The sequence below is a fragment of the Hyperolius riggenbachi genome, chromosome 1 (assembly GCF_040937935.1).
Source record: "Hyperolius riggenbachi isolate aHypRig1 chromosome 1, aHypRig1.pri, whole genome shotgun sequence".
Classification (NCBI taxonomy): Eukaryota; Metazoa; Chordata; class Amphibia; order Anura; family Hyperoliidae; genus Hyperolius; species Hyperolius riggenbachi.
This window is the reverse complement of record NC_090646.1, coordinates 524,898,678-524,912,727: the sequence shown is the minus strand read 5'-3', so window position 1 is coordinate 524,912,727 and position 14,050 is coordinate 524,898,678. Positions and strand designations below refer to the sequence as shown.

The 14,050-nt window shown below is 41.0% G+C and overlaps 1 protein-coding gene across 4 annotated transcripts in view; it reads right to left on the bottom strand.

Moving 5' to 3' along the window:
* The window catches only part of WSCD2 (WSC domain containing 2), a 493,571-nt gene that overhangs the window by 311,584 nt on the left and 167,937 nt on the right, over positions 1-14,050 (bottom strand). The gene's annotated exons all lie outside the window — the stretch shown is intronic.

Sequence of the window (14,050 nt, the reverse complement as noted above, 5' to 3'; positions counted from 1 at the left end):
TAGAAGTTTTTATTTTTTGTCAAAAGTTAGCGGAAATTGATTTTAATTGTGTTTTTTCACAAAGTGTCATTTTCCGCTAACTTGTGACAAAAAATAAAATCTTCTATGAACTCGCCATACTACTAACGGAATACCTTGGGGTGTCTTCTTTCTAAAATGGGGTCATTTGTGGGGTTCCTATACTGCCCTGGCATTTTAGGGGCCCTAAACCGTGAGGAGTAGTCTTGATACGAAATTTCTCAAAATGACCTGTGAAATCTTAAAGGTACTCATTGGACTTTGGGCCCTTTAGCGCAGTTAGGGTGCAAAAAAGTGCCACACATGTGGTATCGCCGTACTCAGGAGAAGTAGTATAATGTGTTTTGTGGTGTATTTTTACACATACCCATGCTGAGTGGGAGAAATATCTCTGTAAATGGACAATTGTGTGTAAAAAAAATTAACAAATTGTCATTTACAGAGATATTTCTCCCACCCAGCATGGGTATGTGTAAAAATACACCCCAAAACACATTATACTACTTCTCCTGAGTATGGCAATACCACATGTGTGGCACTTTTTTGCAGCCTAACTGCGCTAAGGGGTCCAAAGTCCAATGAGCACCTTTAGGCTTTACAGGGGTGCTTACAATTTAGCACCCCCCAAAATGTCAGGACAGTAAACACACCCCACAAATGATCCCATTTTGGAAAGTAGACCCTTCAAGGTATTCAGAGAGGGGCATGGTGAGTCCGTGGCAGATTTCATTTTTTTTTGTCGCAAGTTAGAAGAAATGGAAACTTTTTTTTTTTTTTTTCTCTCACAAAGTGTCATTTTCCGCTTACTTGTGACAAAAAATAATATCTTCTATGAACTCACTATGCCTCTCAGTGAATACTTTGGGATGTCTTCTTTCCAAAATGGGGTCATTTGGGGGGTATTTATACTATCCTGGAATTCTAGCCCCTCATGAAACATGACAGGGGGTCAGAAAAGTCAGAGATGCTTGAAAATGGGAAAATTCACTTTTTGCACCATAGTTTGTAAACGCTATAACTTTTACCCAAACCAATAAATATACACTGAATGGGTTTTTTTTTTATCAAAAACATGTTTGTCCACATTTTTCGCGCTGCATGTATACAGAAATTTTACTTTATTTGAAAAATGTCAGCACAGAAAGTTAAAAAAATCATTTTTTTGCCAAAATTCATGTCTTTTTTGATGAATATAATAAAAAGTAAAAATCGCAGGAGCAATCAAATAGCCCCAAAAGAAAGCTGTATTAGTGACAAGAAAAGGAGCCAAAATTCATTTAGGTGGTAGGTTGTATGAGCGAGCAATAAACCGTGAAAGCTGCAGTGGTCTGAATGGAAAAAAAGTGGCCGGTCCTTAAGGGGTAGAAAGCCCTAGGTCCTCAAGTGGTTAAGTCAAAATTTGCCAGGGGTATGAATAATTATGGGCAGCACTGTAATACAAAAAATATATAATACTAGCCAGAGTGGTCCCTTACCTACAACAGTAGACAAAAAATACAGTGAAAAAGTATGGGGTAATACTCCAGTAATGTATGTTGAAATAAAAACTTATAGAATTAGTAGATAAACACCTTCATTCAAAAAACATTTTTTAATTGTCCTCCTGATTCCCTCCAGCCAGCAGCAATGACTCCCATAAAGCTGGCCCAGCGGCACCAATCGGCAGCTACTGAGCATGCACAGTCCTGAGCCACATGCACCCTAATTGCGCTCCCATGGGCGGAAGCATTCTGCACATGCACACTATGCAAAAATCGCTACTGTGCATTCATCAAACACTCCCGGAAGCAGGTGGGCAATCAGGGTGTGCGCAGCTTGAGGCTGCACATGTGCAGTTACTGGAGGTGACAGTCCAGCTTTGTGGGAGTCACCGCTGCTGGCTGGAGTGATTCAAGAGGACGTTGTGGGCATGGGACAACTCCAGGGCGCTGCAAGAAGCCCCAGGTGAGTTAAACTAATTTTTTTGCTGTTGACTTAAGCATTGCTTTAACCGTGATTTTTGAAAGTACTACAAGAATTTTAATTTCAAGTTTATGACATTTTCCCACAAGAGTCCCTGGCCCATGGCAGATCTGGTGACAATACAATGTTTGGGGACTTTGCAATTCTCTCAGAACATTGGCATTATATACTTGAATCCAAAAAACCCTCAGATCTAAATGGAGCTTTTTAACAATTTTGGTCTTTTTACAAATCACAAATTCGGAGTGGCAGATGGCTTTGTGGAATTCTACTACTTATCTCCAGACATTAGCTAGTCAAATAGCTTCTGTGTAGATAAAAACAAATATCTGCCCCCTGATTACCTACACGACCACCGAGTGTTGCTTTAAAATGAAATGAAAACATTTGAACATTGCATTTCCTCGGTACATTCGGTATGTCTATGGTTATTAATGTGCTGTATTTCAGCAATAACCCATCTAGGCAAAAGTATAAAAACTACAAAGCTTGCACTCAGAACATTTCCATAAGATCATCCCTGCATCTTTTATGATGTGAGTAATTCCGCTTTTACTTCTTTGAAGGGAAGACGATCCTGTCATATTTCTTGTTCCACATTATACAACAAGGTGAGCGGTGTTGAAAGGAAGCAAATGCTTTGATTTGGATATGAGTAAATTTAGAGAATTGCTGCAGGACATTAAAGGACTGGATCTGCAGGAGCAACAGTTAGAATGCACAAGGCAATATGCACATAACAAAGTCAGAGTCAACTCAAACATTGACATATAGGCACCACGGTGCACTAGGGAAACGTACATTAACAAACAAGCCTTCCCTTCTGTGTCTTATGAAATTGGACTGTTATGACAATCATATGAATGTGTCCATATGGAAATTGAATGGTAAGAGGTTAATGGAAAGCATTTCAGGCAGACTATTGCCGCCTCCCTTATAGGAATATAAGCATTCGAGAAGAAGCTATCTGAAGTCTTTCTATTCTCCATAAGAGCACTTTGAAGTCCTGCAGCCATCTACCTTGATGAAGGAAAAGGCATCAAGAGTCCTTTGTGTGGATGTTAATGCCTGGCAGTATGATGGTTAAAGTACAAATATGAACAGGGTGTCAACCACTTCAGGCTGATCTTTAAATGCTGTGTAATTTAGTAGTACCACATAATAGGATTTAAAGAAATAATTTTCTTGTAATAGTCTGAATAGTTCGGCAATTATCACCAGAGAGTACAATATCCCCTTGCAGTGCTGGCCACACACACATTTTTAAAATGACAGCTAAAGTATAAAAAACACATTCATTCGATTATTTTAACCACTTTCAATTCGGTCCAAACTAAATTTTCCGATTTTCTGTTTTGAGCATTTCAGTTAATTTAATTGAACGGCAATTAGCGTACTTTTTTAACTGGACATTTTTAAGTGCATTTATTTTGCACAGTACATGTTTATGAAATCAAAAGCATTATTGTACAATTTTATCCTGTGTGTGTTAGCAAATAATCTATAGGACCTGTATACAGCAGATTTAAAGGGAATCTGAGGTGAGATGGATATGGAGGCTGCCATATTTATTTCATTTCCTGCGAGGGTACAGCCCGTAGGTACAGACGCAGGGTACAGCCCGTAGGTACATACCCCTTTGGGGTATGGACTGGACTAAACACTGGTGGAGACGCCCAGAATAATGTGTGACAGGTGATTGTAATCAGATATGAGAAATGTAATGCCTTACCTTCTTGGAAGAACAAACCATAAAGAATGGAAATTGTTTATTCATGCATGTTAGACAACACGCATCTCTGGTTGCAGCCCGCTTCCCCAGGTCAACAATATGTTACTGCAGCAATTCGCTTAACCACTAGGGCGCCTTTCAAATGTCTGATTTTTATCAATTATGTTAGAACTCAGGCACTCATCCTCACCATATTGTAACCTCATACTACAGCTGTGATTCCTGGAAAAGGACACCCTTTGTTCTGCACTATCAGGCTTCTTCTGAATATTTGTAGTATAACTTTTATATTTGATTATATTACACTGGTGCAAGGTAGAGTACTTTGTTGTCACAACTTCCTTCTTTTTTTTTCTATGGTTTATTTTACAAAGTCAGACCATTAAAACCTATGTTTAACCCCCATCTATATTCAGGACCACAATAAAACCAAGGTGGATCTTATTCAATTGTACCATTTCAATTTTATCTTGTATATCCAGTTTCATAACTATAAGCTCACCATATATACCAATAAAATACTCAATAGCAGAATATTAAGGGAAATTTGGATTGTACATTAAAACATGTTACAGTGTATGATACACATTTTTCCCTTAATTCCATATATACTTTTAAATCTATATTCAAAAAGAAATATTGAATATTGGATTATCTTGAGCAAAACAGTTTGTAATCGTCAGTATCCAGGAAGGCAGAGTGCAGTTAGCAGGCCTTGTTATAGAACAATAAGTTCCACAGCTTCTTATCACACTTATGACTGTCTAACTTACCACTTTGAAATCAATTTGATGTCTCTTTTGTTATATAATATAGACCATTACAATTGCTCAAAGTAGCTTTGTTCTGAATGCTTTATTGTTAGGGATTTGGAATGTTCGCAAGTGTTTGCTTACAGTACCTGATTTAGGGTATTTACAGAACCCAGTGCTTCTGCCACATTGGTAGAATCCATGACTTATGATACCACTTCTTCCAATCAAAGAATCATTTGCAGCCATCAATGCCATTTTTATATTACTTAAAAAGTAGTTTCATCAAAGTGGTATAAACAGAAATAAACAACTTCTTTTAACACTTAGGTCCAGACTTCTACTCAGGCATCTACTTCATCCATCAACACGCAATTTAAAATATTGTATTAAAACAGTTAAATTGAGAAAGCAAAGTGTATGGCAAGCAAAGGATAACTGTAGTTTTACTGTATCCATACAATCCCTAACCCCCCTACACGTGCGTAAAAATATAAATAGTACCCAGTATCAGTAATTGGGCTCAGTGCAGCTACTGTATCTATACTCGTGCTCCTGTGTGCAAGAAAAAAGGGCGCCATGAAAAAAGGGCCCGGTTGGATAACGAAATGTTGCCGGTGGATAACGAAATCGTAATAACGATAAACATCATTTTCGAACTTGGTTAATGATAAATACCATTTTAAAAACAGATGGGAGATTATAACAAAAATATATTAACGTTAAAAATCATTACGTAATTCAACAATACAGCTTAACCCAACCCTACTCTCACACAGAACCCTCCCCTGGTGGTGCCTAAAACTAACCACTCCCCTGGTGACGCCTAACCCTAACCAGCACCGGTGGTGCCTAACTCTTACCACCCCCCCTCTCCGGTGTTGTCTAACCCTAATCCCCCTGGTGGTGCCTAACCCTAACCACTCCCTGGTGATGCCTAACCCTAACCACCCCCCCCCCCGGTGCTGCCTAAAACTAACCGCCATCAGGGCGGTGCCTGACCACTCCCCCTGGTGGTGCCTAAAGGTGCGTACACACGCACTACTAAAGAGAACGACGGGTCCATCAGACCCTCCCACTGGGCGGTCGTTCTCCCGACAGTAGTGCGTGTGTACAGTCTATCTGAGCGGATCGTTCAGAAACAGCCTTATCAGTCTGCAGACAGACTGTACACACGCACTACTGTCGGGAGATTGACAGCCCAGCGGGAGGGTCTAACGGACCCGTCGATCTCTTTAGCAGTGCGTGTGTACGCACCTTAACCCCAACCACTCCCTCTGCAGAAACACCCTTTAACACATAGAAATGATAATATCTTTGATAACATAAAATCTGTACATACAAACTAAATAATTTGACAAAAACTATAACGTTGCAAGCTTCAAAAATGATAACACACTTCAAAAACTGTAATGTTCTAATATTGTTAATGATATTTATCGGGCGCCCTTTTTTTGCCGTATTAACGATAATTGCATTAGAGTCTATGGCAGCGCCCTTTTCGTCCACTAGCTGCCGGCACCCTTTTTTCCTGCTACCTTGCTCCTGGTTCCAGTCCTTCTATGTAAACAATCAAGTAATGCTATACTGCACATACTCTGAATTGATTGCAGGCTCAGTTCTTGTTCCTCTCTGTGAGATCTGGGTCTATTATGCATCCAAGGCATGTACAGTAAAGCATCAATTCACAGGTCACATGTAAGTGGGGGCTGCTGTATTTAGAGCTACATTAAAGTACAACTGAAGTGAAAAGTATATGGGGGCTGCCATATTTATTTCCTGCTAAGCAATACCAGTAGCTATCCCTGCTGCTCATCTGCTGCTAATACTTTTAGCCGCAGACCCTGAACAAGCATATGCAGATCAGGTGTTTCTGACATTATTGTTAGATTTGACTGGATTAACTGCATGCTTGTTTCAGGTGTGTGATTCGGACACCACTGCAGCCAAGTAGATCAGCATGGCTGCCAGGCAACTGGTATTGTTTAAAAGGAATTAAATATGGCAACATCCATATTCCTCTCACTTCAGTTGTCATTTAAGGCATTTCCCTTATAGGGGATGTCAGTTACATTTATCAAGTGGTTGGCTATAGATAACTGTAATTTCTAGTGGCAGTACAGTTAGGCTTGGCTCACACATAAATCTTGACAACAAGATAGCAGAAATGTGCACCATCTGTCCAAGGATTTATTATCTCAATGTGACAGTATACATATAAAGTTCAGCAGTGCAAAAAAGCAGCAGTATAGTTGCGTACAAAAACATCCAGACAAAGCTTACATATCCGGTGTAACCGCGGTCATCCGTGAAGGATGCGGGGGTGGGCACTAGGGTGGAAAGCGATAGCCGTTTCGCGTCTAACTGACGCTTGGTCATGCTGCGTACCACTCAAAAGAGGGAAGGAATCTTCCAAGAAAAAATGAAACTCAAGCTCACACATAAATCTGCACTGTTCTGTAGGGATGCTCATTCGGATTTCGCGGAAATGCAATTTCCGTAATTCCGATCGGAAATTGCATTTTCGCATCGGAATGCGGAAATCGGTAATGCAAGTGCGTTAGGCGAATTTCCGCCGGAAATCGCGGAAATTTCCACCGGAAATCGCAGAAATTCCACCCAACTTTAACATTGATTTTCTCAAAAACTATAAGGTCTTTTTGAAAACTTTGTTTTGCATCTTGTTCACAACATTCAGTTTAACCACCCTGGCATTCTATTAAGATCGCCAGGGCGGCTGCGGGAGGGTTTTTTTAAAATAAAAAAAAAAAATATTTCATGTAGCCAACTGAAAGTTGGCTGCATGAAAGCCCACTAGAGGGCGCTCAGGAGGCGTTCTTCCGATCGCCTCCGGCGCCCAGAATAAACAAGGAAGGCCGCAATGAGCGGCCTTCCTTGTTTTGCTTACATCGTCGCCATAGCGACGAGCGGAGTGACGTCATGGACATCCTGACGTCAGCCGCCTCCGATCCAGCCCTTGGCGCTGGCCGGAACTTTTTGTTCCGGCTACGCTGGGCTCAGGCGGCTGGGGGGACCCTCTTTCGCCGCTGCTCGCGGCGGATCGCCGCAGAGCGGCGGCGATCGGGCAGCACACGCGGCTGGCAAAGTGCCGGCTGCGTGTGCTGCTCTTTCTTTGATGAAAATCGGCCCAGCAGGGCCTGAGCGGCAGCCTCCGGCGGTGATGGACGAGCTGAGCTCGTCCATACCGCCCGGCTGGTTAATAACCCCTGAAAATTTGATGTTTCTAGGACTTACGGGGGCTTTGCTATTAACTGTTAAAGTCGGCGGATTTTTACTGTAATGTAAACTGCAGAAAATCTGCTTCTGCCTATTTTCTGCATTTACATTACAGGAAAAATCCGCCGACTTTAACGGTTAATAGCAAAGCCCCCGTATGTCCTAGAAACACCAAATTTTCAGGGTTTATTAAACAGAATCTTCTGAACAAGATGCAAAAAAAGTTTTCAAAAAGACCTTATAGTTTTTGAGAAAATCGATGTTAAAGTCGGGCGGAATTTCCACGATTTCCGGTGGAAATTCCGCATTGGAATGCGCAAATTGGTAGCGGAAAGGGTATTTGGCAATGGCGGAATGCGGAATTACCGCGGAATCGGAAATTGGCATTTCCGACCATCCCTACTGTTCTGTTCCACTCCTGTCCTGTCAGTTTTGCATTAGTTTCTATAAGTTTTATTGTACAAGAATGGAACTGTATACTTTTTATGTGTAATACAAAATTGATACAAAACTGACAGGACAGGACTGGAACATAACTGTACAGATTTATGTGTGAACCCACCCATAGAAAACTGATACAAAACTGATGCAAACTGATGAAAATTGTCAGGTCAGGACTGGAACAGAACTGTACACCTTTTATGTGTGAACCCAGCCTAATCCTTTAACATCATTTGATGGCTACTGAAGGTGGCCATTAACAATACAATCCCTTGGATAATTGATTGTCCGAATCAATCATCATGGTTGACTGAAAACAATCATCTGCATCCACTAACAGAAGAAAATCTGCTAGCCAATCTGATCAGATTGATGGAATCGATCCAAAAAATAGATCAAATTGATTCACAATTTTCCTTCCATTAGTGGGCCCAAATGATCATTTCTGACCAATTATAGCGATCGAATTGGACAATCGATCATCCAAGGGATTATATAGTTAATTGCCACCTTAACTGAGAGGGATATGGATGTTTCCTTTTAAACAATACTAGTTGCCTGGCAGCCCTGCTGATCTCTATGGCTGTAGCAGTGGCTGAATCACACACCTGAAACAAGCATGCATCTAATCCAGTCTGACTTCAGTCAGAGCACCTGATCTGCATGCTTGTCGAGGGGCTGTGGCTAAAAGTATTAGAGACAGGATCAGCAGGAGAGTCAGGCAACTGGTATTATTTTAAAAGGAAAAATCCATATTCTTCTCAGTTTAGGTTCCGTTTAAGGATTTTAAGGTCTGTATTTCTTGGCTGTTTCACATCAAATCACATTCTATGTAGCTGCACTCATATTTGCAAAGCAATAATTAGGTACTACCGTGAGATTTTTATTCCCACATTATATTTTTCTTATACATGTCATGTCTACAAAAAAAATGTAATTCTCAAGCATTTCTGCAGTACATTAGCTGTACTGAAAAAAACAGAAACTAGTGGATAAAATAAATACCAAAGAACAAAAATCGATGCCAGACATGTTTTCAAAAATTAAATTACAAACTATTGGTATGTGATGTACAACCTGGAAAATTTATTTCTGTAGCAAAAAAATGTTTGAGAACTAACTGACATTAGTATTATATAAGTTTAGAGTAATTGCATTTTCTTTATATTTTTGAACCTTTTATGGCAGAAAGTGTCTAAATAGAATGACAACACTAATTTTAGTTCTATTTTAACTTGCTGAGATGTGTATTACTTTTTGTGTGTGCTGAAAACATCAGAGGCCTGCGTGTCTTCAACTTGGACAATTATTTCCTTATGTACAGTGAAGCTAAAAGTGGTCTTACAATGATCTTAAAAGCAACAGACTAAACCACATCAATTAGATACTCTTAACTTGCATTTATCTAAAGACTTAGTGGTCAGAACAAATGAGGTAAGCAATCCATTTTCAATAAGATAATAAAAACTACAATTCATTAGCCTCTATTTCATTAACTTTTGTCCTGGGTTTTATCACAGTAGATGCAGTAGATGATTTTTTGACCTTTTAGTATTGTTTTTTTTTCAATTGGCAGCGCTGAAAAATTATTTTTTAAATAACATGAAAATATACAGTATATCTTGGGAAAATTAATTGAATAGTGATCAATGTTGTTTAATGAGATTTATGAATATTAGTGCTACTCTTTTTTTCTTGTTAATCCTATTTTTTTGTAATGTTTAATGCAATATTACAGCCATAGCTGTACATTTTACCTTACTGTATACTTTCATTAGTAGTAGTACACCATTAGCCTCTTTAGTGACTACTGTACTTTTATTTAACAAATAATAGAGAATACATTGTTTTTAATATATTTTTATATGTGTCCTATTCTTCATCAAGTACTAAACAAACATTTTTTTTTAAATTTCTTTAAATTTTTAATAGCTGAAATTTTTTTATGTGCGCTGCGGCACCACTTATTTACGTGCCTCCCACAGCAATTCCTGCATGACCGATCAACCTAGCTGAATTAATAGAGGGGGAGGGGTCAGGTGATCAAGTCACAAAATATGCTGCTGAGTTAGTTGTCCATATTGTACTATTTAACAATGAACCTATTTCCATTCCCAAAACTTTCTATTGTCCCACTTTTATTCATTTCTATTTTTTACATCCTTCAGAACAATGATCTATATATATAATAGAGTAAGTGCCTCAACCTTCAAGCAAGAAGAAGAAGTAGCGCACTGCCCCCAGGGCCGGTCCAAGCAAGAAGAAGGGGCTGGTCCAAGCAAGAATAAGAAGTAGTGTCATATCAAACCAAGGGCAAAGAGGGATAATTTGCATATTCAGTAGCAGTGCATTGTGGGTAACCACAAATGTTCACTTATAGCTGAATTATTGCAGATTTGCTTCTGTTTTAAGAAGGAAAATTACACCAAGCTTTGCTTTTTTTAGTAGGAGGGCTTTTTGGTCTCTTTTTTTATCCTACATTCTTAGTAGTTTGGGTCACCCTGAGCTGCTTGGTTACTCTGTTGTACTGGTCCAAGCCCTATCTCATACAGCCTTATCAATCCCTGCTATGTACTGATGAGGACCAAATGTCTAAGATAGGCTGGCACATGTGGGTTTGATATGACTGTGTAAAACTTAAAGCTATAGGCATGCTTGACTTACCATGGGTGAAAAGGAATAATTTGCATATTTAGTAGCGGTGCATTGTGGTAACTGCAAATGTTCACTTATAGCTGAATTATTGCAGATTTTCTTCTGTTTTAAGAAGGCAAATTACACCAAGCTTTGATTATTTTAGTAGAAGGTCTTTTTGGTCCCTTTTATCCCCCTGGTTTGGGTCACCCTGAGCTGCTTGGTTACTCTGTTGTACTGGTCCAAGCCCTATCTCATACAGCCATATCAATCCTTGCCATGTACAGATGAGGACAAAAAGTCTGAAACAGGCTGTCACATGTGGGTTTGATATGGCTGTGCAAAATTTAAAGCTATAGGCTTGCTATACACCAGTGGTTCTGGATGCTTGCTTGACTTACTAAGGGTGAAAAGGAATTATTTGCATATTTAGTAGCAGTGCATTGTGGGTAACCACAAATGTTCACTTATAGCTGAATTATTGCATATTTCCTTCTGTTTAAGGAAGGCAAATTACACCAAGCTTTGCTTTTTTTAGTAGGAGGTCTTTTTGGTCCATTTTATCCCCCAATACATTCCGAGTGGTTTGGGTCACCCTGAGCTGCTTGGTTACTCTGTTGTACTGGTCCAAGCCCTATCTCATACAGCCATATCAATCCCTGCCATGTACTGATGAGGACCAAAAGTCTGAAACAGGCTGTCTACATGTGGGTTTGATATGACTGTGTAACATTTAAAGCTATATGGTTGCTATACCCCAGCGGCTCTGGATGCTTGCTTGACTTACCAAGGGGGAAAAGGGGTAATTTGCATAGTTAGTAGCAATGCATTGTGGGTAATCACAAATATTCACTTATAGCTGAATTATCGCAGATTTCCTTCTGTTTTAAAGGCAAATTACATCAATACAGTGTGCGGCATTGCAGGAAGTGACGACAGTGGAACGCACGATGGAACACGGAAGAGGTGAGTCATCCCCGCCCGCTGCCCCTTGCTAATAGTGGCGGCTGCTACTGTGCTTAAGCAGGAGGGGGAGCGCACATGGGGGACCCAGGTGAGGGGGGGGTCTTGCTGAGCTTAAGCTGGAGGGGGAGTGCACATGAGGGACCCAGGTGAGGGGGGGAGTTCCTGCTGAGCTTAAGCTGGAGGTAGAGCACACATGGGGGTCACAGTTGAGTGGCCCCTCCCCACCGCTGTGCCCAATACCCCCTTCCTGCCCTCTACCCTCTTATGCGACGTATGCTACGCCGCGGGTCGGCTAGTTATGTATATTAGAATACATATGTTTTTAGTCAACCACTTTATTTTCCTCTATTTATAATGGACCTTTACCATGCCTGAACAAAATTGTAAAGAGGTGGCCCTATATGGGGTCCTACAGCTGAGATGTTTAGGAAAGTGATTTTAAACCAATTTTGTGTATTTGAAGTTGCATGGGTTACGTTTTCCCACCTGGACTTAATTCAAGTAAACTTCTTACTAAGGGTGACACCATACAATCTTGTTTGTCCATTTTTACCAAATATATGTAGTATATGGGCCAGAAAACAGAAAATACAAAGCTGTCATGCTGCATGGTAAAAATGTCTAATGATTGTATAGTGTATAGCCAGCCATAGACAAAACTTTAAAAAAGCCATTTCTGTTTACAGTTGTTGACATCAGGGGATTACAATGGACATTGAATGCTCCTAGTGTAAAGCAGGCCATACACTGGCTTGATTCGCGGCCGTTTCGACAGCAGATTCGATCCTGGGATCGAATCTGCTGCCAATCGTTCGCGGTAAATGCAGCCGCCGATCCGATTTCCTCCCGAAATCGGATCGGTCCGTCGATCGCGCCGTGGGGGAAATTACCCTCGATCGCCCGCGGGTAAAGTGCGCGTCGCTAGCGGCGGCCGATCCGATCAAGTATACATTACCTGAGGCTGGCTCCCGGGCGTCTTCTCCGTGCTGCACGGCTCTGTTCCGGCTCCATCCATCCCGGCGCTTCCTGTGTCACTGCAGTGACCAGGAAGTTCAAATAGAGGGCGCTCTATTTGAACTGGCTGGTCACGGAGTAACACAGGAAGCGCCGGGATGGAGCCGGAACAGAGCCGTGCAATGCGGAGAAGATGCCCGGGAGCCAGCGTCAGGTAATGTATACGGGGGGGACAGGCGGCAGGAGCAGCTCAGCAGATGGTGAATCGGTTTCAGGCTGAAATCGATTCACAATCTGTTTGCAGTAAAGGCAGCCATACGATCCCTCACTGATCAGATCCGATCAGATAGGGATCTGTCAGCTGGTCGATCTAATGGCACATCGACCAGTGTATGGCCACCTTAATACTGACAGCACAATGCTACCCAGCTTAGTCTGAATCCTGCTCTGCTAGAGGTGGGGTACATTCATGTACTTATAACAGATGTGTATGAAGCCATATTAAATGAATTTGTAATGAATTTGAAATGAAAATATCTGGTTTGAGCTTAGCTTAAAACTCTGATGCCTTAGCTTCTGTTCTGACTTGAAGCAGTGCCTCCCACCACACAGAAGGTTTCAATGGGTACATAGAAAACAAATTGAGGAATAACAAAAGCACCTGTATGTATAAAATTCTACCTGCCCTTTAAAAATAGTATTAAGCCTGATACGCACACCAGATCGTTCTAAGAGCCGCTTCGTCTGAGAATGACGCTTGTGTACACAGGTGTCCCAGAGGTCATTCAATGATCATTAATGTGCATTATGGCTCTACCTGCAACAATTGGCAGCCAATCCATTGTTCAACATACTAACTCCTGTCAAAAAACGGGCTATTGTGCACTGAGTATTGCTCTTCCTCTCCCCTCGATTGTAATGGATGCAATGCTCTGTTATAGCATACCAATGTAACTTTCAGCCTTCAGCTCCTGCACTGTCACCCAAAGGATCTAGTCCTGATCCCTTCAGATGACAAGCACTATGTATGCATGCAACTTTAGATTCTCTCAGCTGAGTGATTTTTCTGTACACACTGTGCTAAAAATGTAGCTTAGAAACTTTAACCCAGGATTGAACTTCATTCCAATTAGTAGCTGGTGCCCCATTTCCCATGGGAGGGAGATCTTAACCTTCTCTAGAACTGATCATCAGGGGGTCTGTATGGCTGATTTTGTGGTGAAACCCCTCCCACAGTGTGATGTCATGACCAAGGTCCTGACGGGTTGCTGTCTGTGAACCTCGTTGCATTGGGGAAAATAACAGCTTTTCCCAACTGCCAAGCAACTAGTATCTCCCTCAGTACATAAAGCTC